Below are 14,054 nucleotides of genomic sequence, written 5' to 3' on the forward strand. Positions count from 1 at the left end.
GTGGTGAAACTGCAGTCTAAGACTAGTTTCTGTTTAGCTCTTTCAGAAAGGATTTCTTAAGAGGTTTAAGAGGAATCAGCAAGCCAATCAGTAGGATAGAAGAATTTGGCTGAACTTAGTCCTGACAGAGAATTCCTGATAGGGAATTTGTTTCATTACTTGTGTAAAATATAGTATAAGTTTATATATGTATATATATATATATATATATATATACTTTACCATTACTTCCCCCTTCTCCTCTACTCTCCTTCCCCTAAATCTTAAAATCCAGTGCGATGTGATCTGCATAAAGTTCAACAACATTTCACAGTACTCTACAAGGTTTCTCAGTATGAGAACCCTAATGGGCTACTCTCTGGATGCAGACAAGTCTCAAAGGCTACTGCTTTTCTTTCCACCCAATGTAAGGAAGCCTTCTCAGATCTTCTGAGGCATAGGAGGCATTTCTGACACTGCAGCATATACATGCTAAGCAAATAAGTCAGGCCTAAATGTTATTTTAATGAAATGTCAGAGTCTGATGCTAATTCAGTCCTCCGCACTTAAGAATCTTTCCTTCCACCCACTTGTTTCTTCTCAAACACACAACCTATTTGAGATTTAAATCATTGATTATTTGCAGGCAGCACAGGAATGAGTTTCCACAGTGCCAGCAGTCTCTCAGATGAGACCGTCACGTTTGAACTTGCTCCTAAACACAAATTTCTTTCATGAATTAGAAATTACTTGGTAATCTATTAGTTTGAATGGTGGCTCTCACTTTTTAAAGGATAATCAAATAGTCCTCCTCTCCCCATTACCACACTGAGGTTGCCAGCGGTAGGTATTTTACACCTGGGTGGGTGAATGAATCAACGATATGAAAACTTGTTTAGGAATTACTGGGTTAAGTCTTTGACATCCTGGAACAAAGCTGCTAAAAGGATTCATTTCACATTTCATATAAAACTCAGAAATATTTACGCCTTAGCTAGTGCATTTAATTCACAAAGGAGCATGGAAAAGCGAACGTCACTGTACACTGAAATCCCACTTAGAAGACAGGCTAAGGGACAAAAAATCAACTACATGACCATCACACCAGGAAGGACCCTTCTATTTCTTCATTAACTTTAACAATGCTACCTGATTATTTTACAAATAAAAATCACCCTAGGTGGCTTAGGCCTGGCTCTTTTAATAAGTTCAAGTGCTCTATTTTAGCTAGCAGAGTTCTGAAAATCTCCACTTAAATCACATATGAAAGGGAAAGCGGATTCTAGGGAGCAGACTCAGAAAACGTCTTTTGCTGACTTGTTCAGGCTTTGGTACAGAGAGGAAAGTGGGTGCATGGCAACAGCTCTCTACTGAGTGACTCTGAGGACAGATGGACGGTCCAGTTTACCACCTGAGCCTTGGCCCACGCTGAATTTTAAACTCCAAGCCATGCCTGTGACACCGATAAAGGTACCTATGACAAAAGACAACCGGGTGAAGGTTATGCTGCCACAGACCATTCCAGACTACCTAGAAAATGATTCTCAACCTTGGCTGCCCATTAAAATCACCTGAAGAGCTTTTAAAGCCCACCCCCCCACCCCAGACGTAAAAGCCCCAGGTGATTCTAATGTGCAGCCAAAATTGAGAACTACTTGTCAAGGTCAACTAGCTCTGTAGTATTTTAACAGAAAGCATTCAAGTCACTGTTCACCCAAGCCAGACAGAAGATAAGACTCTATGCTTCCTCCCAGATTCATAGATTGATTCAACATGCCTCCAAGAAATGAACTAGGCATCTCTCACTTTTTTTGTTTTGCATTTCAATAAATCACTTTGGCTGTAAAACAGACTGCATGGCTGACAGTGTATTACTGACTTAGGTTAAGACTGCACCTTAAGTGTGTGTTTGTAGCAAAACAGCTGGGGACAGGTCTAGGCCAAGACTCTGGGCACAAATAAAAGATAAGCCAGAAGGAAGAATTTTCCTAAGCAGGAGTTAATTCCTGAGTCTAGGTTTTTAGTAGCATGGCTTATAGGCTGACAATTATTCTATAGTTAGAAAAAAGATAGTCGTGGTGAATAGATTCACACGATTTTGGTATCTCATCTCCTTACAGAATTCATACTGTTACACAGATGAAGGTTACTATTAGACGACTAATACATCAGTCGTCACCAATGAGTACTGCTTATTGAATTTGGAATTTCACACTGTCAGTACTGTCACTTGCCCTATCCAGTCAACAGGAAAGTAAACACTTATCAGTTAGTACCTAAAACATGGATGTGAAACTCTCAAAAGTCTGCAAATGGATCACTCTTCTCATTTTCACTTCTAACCAGTGCGAGTCCCTGTTTGGACCTCACAACCAGCCGTTCTAACCAGTGCCTTTGGATGAAAAGCTGGAAAGCATTCTGGGATATTTCTGAAAGGCCCAAAAGTCCTTTCTCAACTGTAACAAATGTTCAAAAGCTAGTAACCTGATTTGGCTCAGTGGACTAGTGTGCCCCCAACAGCAAATCAGCTGAATGCTCCAACTGCATTTAAAGATTAGGTGGTCTGCCTAGTGGCATTTACTACCGAAACTGAGCTTCCTGACACCCACAATAGGCCATCCTAACTATTATAACATTCTTGGCATTATAAAGAGAAGAATTTCAGAGTGTCTAAAAGCAAAATAGGTCATCCAAAAATCCAGGTCATGCAAAACTGCATGTCAAGATACTGGCAGAAGGCTCAACATCAGGAAAATATGGTTGATAGTCCAGTCCCCAAAATGGGCTGCAAATGGCAATTAAAAAATAAAAAAAAGCTCAGGATTCAAACAAAATTTTCACATCATTAAAAGGAATTGAGTGCATCTTTAAAAACAGCAGAAAAACTCCACTTCCAGGGGCTACTCTTGCCAAACAGAGGCCAGTGGATAAAAGCACTAAACCCAAGTGTTCTGACACTGATTTGGGCACCAAAACCAAACATTTACAAGTGAAGATGACATTGAGAAGTGAGATACTGCGGCCTATTTCGGGTCTGGCTTTCCTGTGCTTGCTACAGAAAGCTACACTGTCTGCAGCCAAGTGCTCAGAGGTAGAGGAGCTAAAGCGAGTACAAAAGAGAATGAGGTGGACAGTGGCTGAGGAATCCAGCCTCCTGCGTAAGGGGCTACAGGGCAAACTTGGAATATTGTCTTTAATGGGAGGTAGAATTTTCTACACTAACTTATCTGCCTTCATCAGACATCTTTTTCTCACACACATGCATAAAATCACATACATATAGCGGGCAATTCATAATGATATTGCAACTTGCAGTGACTGCACACCTATTCCAACAGATATTTTCAACCTAAATTTTATATTAACCCCCAGCTTTTCTCTGGTAGATTCAAGCCAAATTTGTTCTTTTGAGAGCCCTCCTTTTGCCGGGCTTCTAAACATACATTTCACTTTAACGCCTACATCTTTCGTCGCTAAAGAACAGCTGCACTAAGTGGGTGCAAAGTGTTATAACATCTTTATAAATACAAAGTGCGAGAAATAATTTTCTTAGCCAAAATACAAACAAAGCAACTAAAAGCTCTCATAGCCTACTATGCCAAGAAATTGATTTTTATAATCAATGATACAGCTAACAAAATGCTTCTAAAGCTACCAAGGTTATAGTGGATGAGTAAATATATTTATAAACATACATTTATGAAAAAAAGATATTAAGAAAATAGCCAAACTTCCCACAAAAGTTATTTGCATGAACTATCTTTAGTATACCACTCTGTTCAATGCACATGCATATACAATTGAATTATATTAGTGTTATTTTTATTGGCCCACTTTTCCAAAAAGAAAACAGGCTCACTTTTCAAGTTACATGATTTAAAATAATTTTTGTAAAAATAGCAAATACCATATAAATTTTACATATCTTTGCTATCTGACTGATAGCCATTCTCAAAGTGGATTTCAGCCACACTCTTAGTGACCCCTGCTTTATCATCTTGGCTTCCAGAGGAAACACATTTTAAGCTTTGTTCCCTGTGTTGTAATTCTGTTTTTGCAATGGCTCTTTAAGAACCACTAGTTAGGATTCTGTTAATTTACAGGAAACTCAGTAGATCATCTTCAAATATGTCAAAAACATCTGCTTTAAGATGTGCTAAATGCAGAAATCTAAACCACAGGAATTTCTCAGGTAGTTGTTATTAGCTTTAATGGTTTAGACTTATGATGCTGAAAAGAAAAAATAAGTATTTTGTCAATCTACAGGTTCCCTTTCTTCTTTGTCCTCTTTTTCAACTTGAGACCATAGTACAGTGGACCCTTGACCAACATAGGTTTGAACTGCACGAGTCCACTTATACCCAGGTTTTTTTCAATAGTAAATGCTACATTACTACACCTCCAGCAGTTGGTTGAATCCCCAGATACAGAGGAACCTCAGAAACAGAGGCCCAATTATTAGAATATAGGCGGATTTTCCACTTGCAGAGGGTTGCACCCTAACTCCCACATTGTTCAAGAGTCAACTGTACTTAGTTTTCGTGCAACCACCAGATAATTTCAAATTTAAGAGTCAGAGAATCTAGAGGAGGGCCCAAAGGGCTATAAGACACTGAACGAGAGGCATCTTCATAGATTATCAAAGATTTTTCAAGTAACCAGTATTTTTGCTATGAGCTTCTTTGCTGCAAACATTTTTGCACCATGACTAATTGGCCATAAGACAATTTTGTCACAAAAGATAAAATAACTGGATAACAGTTTTTGCTTTGATAGTTTGGTCTTGACAGGCATGTCTCCCAGTTAGTGACATTACTGATGGTTTTAATGAACTGACAGATAATGATGACTGGCCCCATGAGGTGGTTTCTTATTTTGAAACAAACTACACTGGAGGATAAATAGGCCAAAAGTCTCAAAGGTGCAGAGCTGAACCCACATTTCCTATACAACTATGGAAAGTATGAACAGACATATGACAAGATGCCAAGAACAAACAATAGTGGAGAGGCTTTCACGATGTGATACAAAGCATGGTTACGAACATGCATCCTGGTTATTTGGAAACTGACACCTCTCTCAATGAAGGAAGAAGTTTAAGAAAAAAGAAAATGCACAATGCTGATGAGGAGATAATCAAAATACTCAATACTAAGAATGAAAGACCTGGAAGACAACTGCTTAGGTACAACACACAAAACATGAAAATCAGTTATTTGTGCAGAATTGCCATGAACTACACACATTTTAGATGTATTCAAATATTTTGTAATTTGCTTTCAAGTTTTTAAAAAAAACTGTCATTCATTTATCATGTTTCATTATGTCCTCTTTAATATCCCTCTTTTATTTTTTACTATTTTATCTTTTACGGGAAAATTGCCTTGCAGTGAATTAGTAATTAAGGTGAAAAATGCCTGCAGCAGAGATGTCTATGGCGAAGATGCTTACAGCAAAAGTACCTAGAATCAATTTTTCATTCCCTTGGAATATATTTTCAAAGGTTTTCTCTGTCACAATGGGCAGACTTTGAGGTACAGCAGAGTGGAAAATGTTAAGGCTCAGTGATTTTTATTCATCAAAATTTGCCCCAATCATTGTATGATAAAATCTAATTAATACGGATGCCTAAATGACTCAAACATTCCATACCTGGTTATTCAACCACAAATGCCCAAGTCCTTTTTTCCTTTCCCAGGATCTTCTAGAGTCCTAAATTAATTTAAAGTTTTCAGCCCTGAGTACCCCTTTTATTTCCTGTATTTGTAATTCCTGAGGCCTGACCCGAGAACAGAGATCCCTTCAACTACATGATCTAATTGGGATAGACCAAAAAGAAGCCCTCACAACTAATTCTCTAAGAAACCACTGCAGATGGAATGGATAGATAACACCAAACCTTTCTTCTTAAAAAGATGATTTGGGGATGATCATTTTTCCAACAGAATTTATTCTTTGCCCTTATTTCTTCTGAAAGCAATAAAAGTCCTTTTATAAGCCAGCAGGAGGTAAAGCATCCTAAACTTGACAAATCTAACCCCAACTCATAACACTTAAATGATCTGTCATTTCAGTCAACAGAAACCAGTAGCAACTGATAATTTTAAAGGATTAACAACTATCAAATGGAGCAACAGAGTTTCCAAAATGGAAGGTAATATAAATGGAATGAACCTCTTCTCCAGCACAAATTTGTGCCGGAGGTGGCAGGAAAGATAGGTAGGGTGCTTCTCCCGTGGCTCAGCGGTAAAGAATCTGCCTGCCAGTGCAGGAGACACAGATGAGGGTTCGATCCCTGGGTCGGGAAGATCCCCTGGAGGAGGAAATGGCAACCCACTCCAGTTATTCTGGCCTGGAGAATCCCTATGGACAGAGGAGCCTGGTGGGCTACAGTCCAAAGGGTTGTTTTGAAGAGTTGGACATAACTGAGAGACTGAGCACAGAACAAAGATGCAGTGTATGTAGGCAAAATTTTTAATTATGTCAAAAATATAATCCATCTAGCCACTTAATAGAAACTCCTGTTGAAACAGATTTAGCAGCCATATGAATTTTCCACACCACAGGAGTTTTTGCCTATTTGAAAATGAACTACAGCTGACATCTCTAATAAACCAAGGTCTGTAACAGCAAGGTTTTTACTCCCTCTGTAGATTATTTCTGGTTTAGAATCGACAGTTACTGTTGCTTCACAGGGGAAAAAAAAAAAAAAAACAGGGCACATGCAACAATTTGAAAACTGCGCAAAAGAAAACATGGAAATTTTGCTTTAAGTGAAACTTGGGGGTGGGAAGCTAATGAAATCTGTTCCAGGTATTTGTTTCATTCTCCTTCTAGCTTCTTCTAACCCATGGCTAGTAGAAGAAATGGTTTCTTATGGCACAAACAACTGATCTAAATGAACACACAAGTTAAGACAAATCCAAAACACCTACTGCTGCCTGTAACAGATTAAAGATGGTCTCAAATCCTTGACACATCTTCCATCAAGTGGTAAGGTATCTCCTCTCCCTTCGAATCTGGGCTGACCAGTGACTTCTTTGACCAAGTGTGTGGTGATGACTCTTATGAAAGCTCTGGGCCTGGCCTTGAAGAAGACTTGGGAGGCCTGAGCTGCCATCTCCTAAATTTGACTACTCTGATGGAAAGATCAGATGGAGGGTCCCAAGGCTCCAGAGATGGGGAGGAGGCCTGCTGGGCCTAGTTTTCCAGTCCTCTCTACCAAGGTGTCAGGATGGTGAGCTCACCTTGGACACCCTGACCAGTCCAATCACCTGCTGAATACTATCAGATGACCTGAATCATCACCACAGGGAACATGAAACTGCCTAGACAAGCCTTTCCCGAATTTCTGATTCACAACATTATGAAATATATAAAGCAGTTGCTGTTTTAGGTCACTGGGATTTAGAGAGTTCATTACATAGCGACAGGTAACTGGAATGCTATCTTTCAATTTCTGCCTTGGTAGTAGTAACTCAAGCAGTTGTTCACAATTAGAACCACCAAAGGGGGGACTCCTCTAAATTGGTGGGCAATATTCCCAGAAAACGTTCACCATTCAACATCTGCTCAAAGTCAACTGCATTATCTCTTGGAAAAACCTTCCGATCACTTATTCCTGAATTAAAAGTTCCCTAAAAGCAGTGCTGTTACTGGCTATGGTATATTCTAGTTCACTACAACTCTGTTAAGTAAACAGTTAACATGATGTACTGGAGATAGTCTGGGCTTTGGAATCAGATTGGTAAATATTGGCTCTGCAATTTATCGATTGTGTAATCTTAGGCTCAACAGTTTCCTCATCTATAAAATATGGTATAATTATAGGTATAAAATATGGTATAATTATACCTGTTAAAGGCCAACACAGTCCATTAAGAGTGTCAAGTCTAGCGAAAGACTGTCTAGGTCAACCTCTCTGGGTCTCAGTTTCTTTTCTTTTTTTTCAGTTTCTTTTTAAAGTGAGGATAGTAACAGCATCTACTCTAATGTGTTTATCATAAGGAGTAGCAGAATTAATTAATGTGAGGCACATAAAACTGTGCTTAACACATAGTTAACATTCAAAGTCAGTAATTTTTAGCTACTTCTGTTACTACCTCAGAGGATTATTTTGAGAATTAACTGCAGTTATGTCTCTAAAGCACTTAGTGTGGTTAATTCCATCCCCTTCTTTTTGACCCTCAGGGCTTTTAAACAGGTATACCAGCCTCTAACCAAGTGGGTTTAGTACTCTCAAGTACAGGAAGCCATATCTAAACTATGTATAAAATCAGTTTTGCTATACAAATTTCAAGCACACTGTCTGGTACCAAAAATCAGTTAATGGAACGAAAATGTACTTAATAGAACAGATTCTCCTCTTGCTATCTGCCATATAAGTGATTTCACAGGATAGGAAACCTTTCCCCATGAGATACATACTTTGACTTCTGGCACTATGGATTAATTCAGATTCTAAGATTCACAGTATATTAAATTGTGCTGTTGGTCATATGAGATGCTGAACAAATATCTTAAGTGGGTGGTGAATTCTAGTTTCCTTAACAGGACTTACTGAGTCAACATAAAAAAGCAAGCATTAGAAAAGTGGTTTTCCCTCCCTTAACTGCTTAACTAAGCTTTGTGTTTAAAGCTTCCACGATCTGAGCTAATGGACCTTTCTTAATTACCTTACGATGAGAGGTATTTATTATACAGATAACGGGGAAGATGTAAGATAAGAAATTTATTTATATGTGTACCCTCTGTGAACATAATGCATATTTCAGGCAATGCTTGCCTTCTAAGTCACTGCTGTTTTTCACAATTGAGGGAAAAGATAGTCTGCCTACACAAAACCAGAAAGTCTATACAGATATCTTGCAGGTTTTGATTTCACTGTTCCTATCAACAATTACATCTTTTGGAATGTATTTAAGTCAGGTTTGAAAGTATGAAACTATCCAACTCTGGTTTGTCCTGAGCAAGAAAAGTTACTTAATGAAAGTAAAAAGACTGGTCCTAGGAAAAGCACCACTTAATAATAAGAGTGAAAAACAGAAAGACACTAGAAAGCAAAGGAGGCAAAACCACATTAAGACTAATAGTTATCAAAGAAGTCATAATGCTTGGCAAACTCCATTATTTTCAACAGATTCTTATTTAAATGACATCTGTTACCAAGACCTCAAATGGAGGTATATGCAAATGATTCACTGGACTACCTAAATACAATTTCTTTCCCAAGTCCTATACCCTTGATTAACTGGAATCCCAAATTAACCAGGAAAACAGCATTCCAAAATCGCAAGAACTCATTATTAATACAAGTTCTCCAAGACAAAGCAGATCTGACCTATGCAAATATTCTGGAACCTTCTAGATGAAGGTTATCTATTACTCGGAGGGTATAACATATAAAACCTAATTTCCGACTTAGAAAAAGGCAACCTTAAGAATAAAATGTATAGTGAAGAGGTGCTGTATATGCATGCGGTCAGGTCACTCATCCAAACTTTATATGTTGGTAGAAATCACAACAAAGTAAGACTCAAACTCACTGTAATGTATGAGCATGGCCTAGAACACTTTGCCCAGAGAAATTTAATTCAGAAGTCCATGTATTGTTTACAGATGGGGAGCCATTATACTTTCCTCTTCCAAGGAATTACGTTTATTATCATTCTAACATTTTCCATTTACTTTTCCACATCTGGCATAAATAAACTAATTGAACAGTAAGAATGAACATTCACAAAGCAAATATATAATGTCCCAATATATATTGAGAAGAATTACAAACAATAACAGAAATTGGGAGATAGTTCTAAAAAGAACTTTAAATCTTCAGATATTTTAAGTTTTAAAATATTCTTTTCTTTTTTTCTAAAAAGGAAGATTTTGGCTTTTTACTACTCCATATAGAACAGAGTGAGTTTACTGGAGTAAATTAAAATGAAGATTTATAGTAAAGAAATGGGTAGTTTCTAATCTAGAAAAACAGCACTTTGGATAGGAATCAAACCCCTTATTCTTAACAGAAATTAATTTTAATACTAGTGGGAATAAATCCATTCTTGCCATCATCGTGTTAACTTAGAGAAATGGCAAAATTTACTTATAAAAACATTAGCTCTCTTCCCCAGTATTTTCTCTAAACATGGTATTCATTTAACCGTACGTTATCATTCATGGGAATTATTATTTTTTTATGGGAATTATTTTTAAAAATTACTTTCTTAAATCTGTAATTACCACCCTCAACTTAATCTACCTTAAGTAAGTAAAGTCGCTCAGTCATGTCCGACTCTTTGCGACCCCATGTACTGCAGCCCTACCAGGCTCCTCTGTCCATGGGATTTTCCAGGCAAGAATACTGGAGTGGGTTACCATCTACCTTAAAGGCAAGGACAAATCATAAGGCCTGCTCTAAATGTTTTAATGCAATGGGATTCAAGAAGGAGCATAAATGAGACAAGGATCTAGAAAAAGATGGCAACCTCTTTCAAGAAACTGATGCATACATGGCAGTACAAACTTAAAACCTCAATCAACCTGTTATAAAGGCAAAATGGCAAGAGTGACAAATTGAGGGGGATGGTGTAATTCTTTCGAATCTATTAATAATTCTGGACTTGGCAACCTTTTCTGTCAAGAGCCAGACAGCAGGCCATGCTGTCTCTGTCAACTTTGCAATGACTGTACAAAGTAGCCATAATACCTAAATGAATAGGTGTGGCTTCTTCCACTACCACTTTCTTTATACATAAAGGTGACCTCAGGATTTGGCTTGGGGACTGTGGTTTGCTGAATCTTGATCTAATTCCTAAATCCTAGAGATATACTTTGCCCCCGTAGGGCATCCTCTCAAATGGAGGGATTTACCTGACTTAATTGCTACTTGTTCTTTTTCTAAATCTCGGCAACCAAAATATGGAATGAATACACAGATAAGGAGAACATCTGAGCAAAATATGGAATGAATACACAGATAAGGAGAACATCTGAGGAAGAGAAAAAACAAAACAAAAAAATCCACATGCCTGTTACAGCTGAAAAAATAAAAACTTCCAAGATTCCAACTCCTCCCTGATTAAGTGCCTTTCCACTATGACTAAGACTTTTTATCTTTGTTCAAACTTAATTTCCTTTCTATTGCTCATTGCTTTCATTTCTTTAAATTAGATATTCTAGTCAAACAAAATGTTTTTACCAGTTAAAATAAAATTAGTGTTAAGAAACAGCTAAACCTTTTAAAAGTTATTTCCTGACCAAAGACTATTCAGCTATTAAGGATGAAGTTCACTATTTCACTCTTCTATCAAACCAGTTCCAATCAAGGTCAGATTTCAACTATGAAGTTAGTAGGAAAATGGTTTATTTCTATTGTCATGCCATCTTTGGAAAACCCTGTTTCAATGATATAGAGGGAACTGGAAACACTAAAAAAATACCAAAAACTTCCCTTAACTGCTATCTCCCTTGTTTTCCAATCTTTATCCTTCAGGAACTAATTTATGTTTATGTATTCAAGACTAGCTTTGACCCTCTGGTATAGCGAATAACTAGGGGGTAGTTTGCAACTCACAGAAACTCAACTCTGTTCAGAGGTAAATACGGTTCTGAGTAAAGAGAGAACAAGTCATTAGAAAGAGCCTTCTGCCTAAAGTACAGTATTACTGTTCATGCCAATGCCATACTTTAAACTGGTATCAGAATTCTGAGAGAGGAAATAAAAGGTACCTTTTAGAGTGAAAGTAGATAATGTCATCTCTCGTCTTTTGCTGAGAATAGTAGGTAGCTCCTTTGCTATTAAGGGCCACTCAACAAATGAAAACAGTCCCAGTGTTTGCTATTTCACGGCATTAGAGTATTTAATGATGATTGAGCTCTCACTGCTAACACTGTTCCCTTCACAAGGTAACATGTGCAAGGTAAAATTTGGTAATGGGTTTTGGGCATCAGCTGAAGTCCATTCAGTACATCCTTAGGAGAGGTATCCTCTGTGCACATGCGTGTAGAGCTACTCATCAATGCAGACAGAGTGCCACGAACTCCTAGGTCCCTACAAGGATGTTAGCTGAGAACCAGGACATGTCACAGTGAGCCTGGATTAAGAAGCTTGGATAGTTATTTAGAAGAAGAATATCTCTTCTAACTAAAATGGAGAAATTGTTTTCAGAAACTTAAATCTGTTTAAAAGTTAGGCTGGTTTGAGTTTTCATGAATTTCATGGCTCTGCACTAGGCCAATTAAGAGGAGAGAACCAGCAAACATGATTGTGCTGAAGTGGTCCTAGATGACCAAAAAACACTCTATTCACAGTATAGATACAGCAAAAACCTGTTAGCAGTGAATAAAAAAGGAGGGGGTAACCCATCAAACCCTCACAGTATTTCCACATCTATCAAACAGTCCCTAGTTCACTTAAAATGTCTATTGCTCACCCTGGATGGAGTACTGACAAATGCTGCAGAAGTTCCTCTTCACACAAATGACTGCACCTCACTTTTACAATTTGGTAATAGTTTTAAAAGCTCTATTTTCTCATATAACATCTAAAAAACTAACAAAGCAATACAGAACTTTCCAGCATACTTCTTCTCAAAAGTAGGATGGACTTACATTTTTTTGGTAGGCTTAAACAGTCCTTCTAAAAGCAGCATATTCTGTACCTCTCACCTCCCTGCCTATTTAGTAATGGCAGAATCTGTCCACCGAAAACCTTGATTGCCAGCTGAAATGCTTCTTTAAAGATTTCAGTCTAATTTCAGCTCCACTTTTTCCATGCCACAGAGCACAGCTGCTCCCTAAGATGGCCTGAGGTGGCAGTTTTCACCCTATCATGCTGTTGCCCAACTAAAGAGAATGCCACAGTCTGTTTTCTGAAGACAAAATATGGCTTCAACATGACTTTTAAGGGTAGGCGCTAATCAAATAGTAGTAGCATCATTACATTCCTGTTAAAAGACGCATTCTGTTTTTCCAGAAGAGAAAAAGAACCATTCACTAGTGATATGGTACAGCTGTATATATATGTACAGGTCTCAGATTGCTTAAGAGTTACCCTCTGCATTCTAACTCCTGATCATCAAAGCAAGGCCATTCTTTCCTACCCACTTTTCCACATAACCAAAGCATTCTCAGGAAGGGGGCACTTCACTAATGTTCTCATGAATGGCTCACCACCAGTGCAGGCATGATCAAACCCTCTCCCAAATCTCTTTTACAATCATCTATGCCCCTGTACCAAAACAATTTCCTAAACCACTACGTATTTAAATACTCTCTAAGAAATCAATGATCAATTATGAGAAGCCAGAGAGTTTTCTCCTTTCCATTTGCACTGTAACTTGTAAGCATCTACTTGCCTGCATCCCTTAATGATCCTCCTTCATTCTCTGCATGCAAGACAGGGCATCTGAAGCTCTAAGTTTGGTAAATTCTTTCTGACTCTCGGTGCTGGATTAAGAATCTCAGAAATACCCAGAATTAACAAAAAGGTCCCTTGAAGTTTCAAAAATCTTAGGAATGATTAAGTAACCAAACCTGATCAAAATCGATCCCCTTGATCAATTTATTGCAACATGATTGTGCATGATGTTTTCTGATAAATGCCCTGTAGTGTATTATTAAAAAGCAAAGCTCTTGGAGTCACCAGCAATTTGCTAACGGTTGGTTTATGAATTACTAGGTTTGCAGACGCAAGACATGGATTAGTGAGGTTCTTCTATTGGACTGAAAATATAAACTATCACATATGCAGGAGGAAATGGAATCGTGGTTGCAGTAAGAACCATAGTATTGAATTTCTACAACCACAATATTGCAGAAAAAATGTTTAAAACGTCATATAAAAGTTATCAAATATGGAGACCTGTGAATTTAAAAATAGAATCCAGGCTCATTTCACTGTAAAGTGACATTTTTGATGTATAATATTGCTGTTATGTGAAACTAGGAGCCAAAGAGACTAGATGAAACTTTGGTAGTCAGCCTTACACGTTTATCCATCTGGACTAGAGCCATTTCTTAACACCCGAAGATATGCAAGCATTATGGCTTACAAACACTGATCAGGAAGTTGCAGC

The 14,054-nt window shown here is 37.8% G+C and overlaps 1 long non-coding RNA gene across 1 annotated transcript; it reads left to right on the forward strand.

The window, feature by feature from the left end:
* The first annotated feature begins 1,578 nt into the window (after positions 1 to 1,578).
* On the forward strand, positions 1,579 to 7,625 carry LOC110142873 (uncharacterized). Its single transcript, XR_002315427.2, has 2 exons — positions 1,579 to 6,133; positions 6,817 to 7,625. It is a non-coding gene; the product is annotated as an uncharacterized lncRNA (long non-coding RNA).
* Positions 7,626 to 14,054: the final 6,429 nt, after the last annotated feature.

This window comes from Odocoileus virginianus, chromosome 11 (genome assembly GCF_023699985.2).
Source record: "Odocoileus virginianus isolate 20LAN1187 ecotype Illinois chromosome 11, Ovbor_1.2, whole genome shotgun sequence".
Taxonomy (NCBI): Eukaryota; Metazoa; Chordata; class Mammalia; order Artiodactyla; family Cervidae; genus Odocoileus; species Odocoileus virginianus.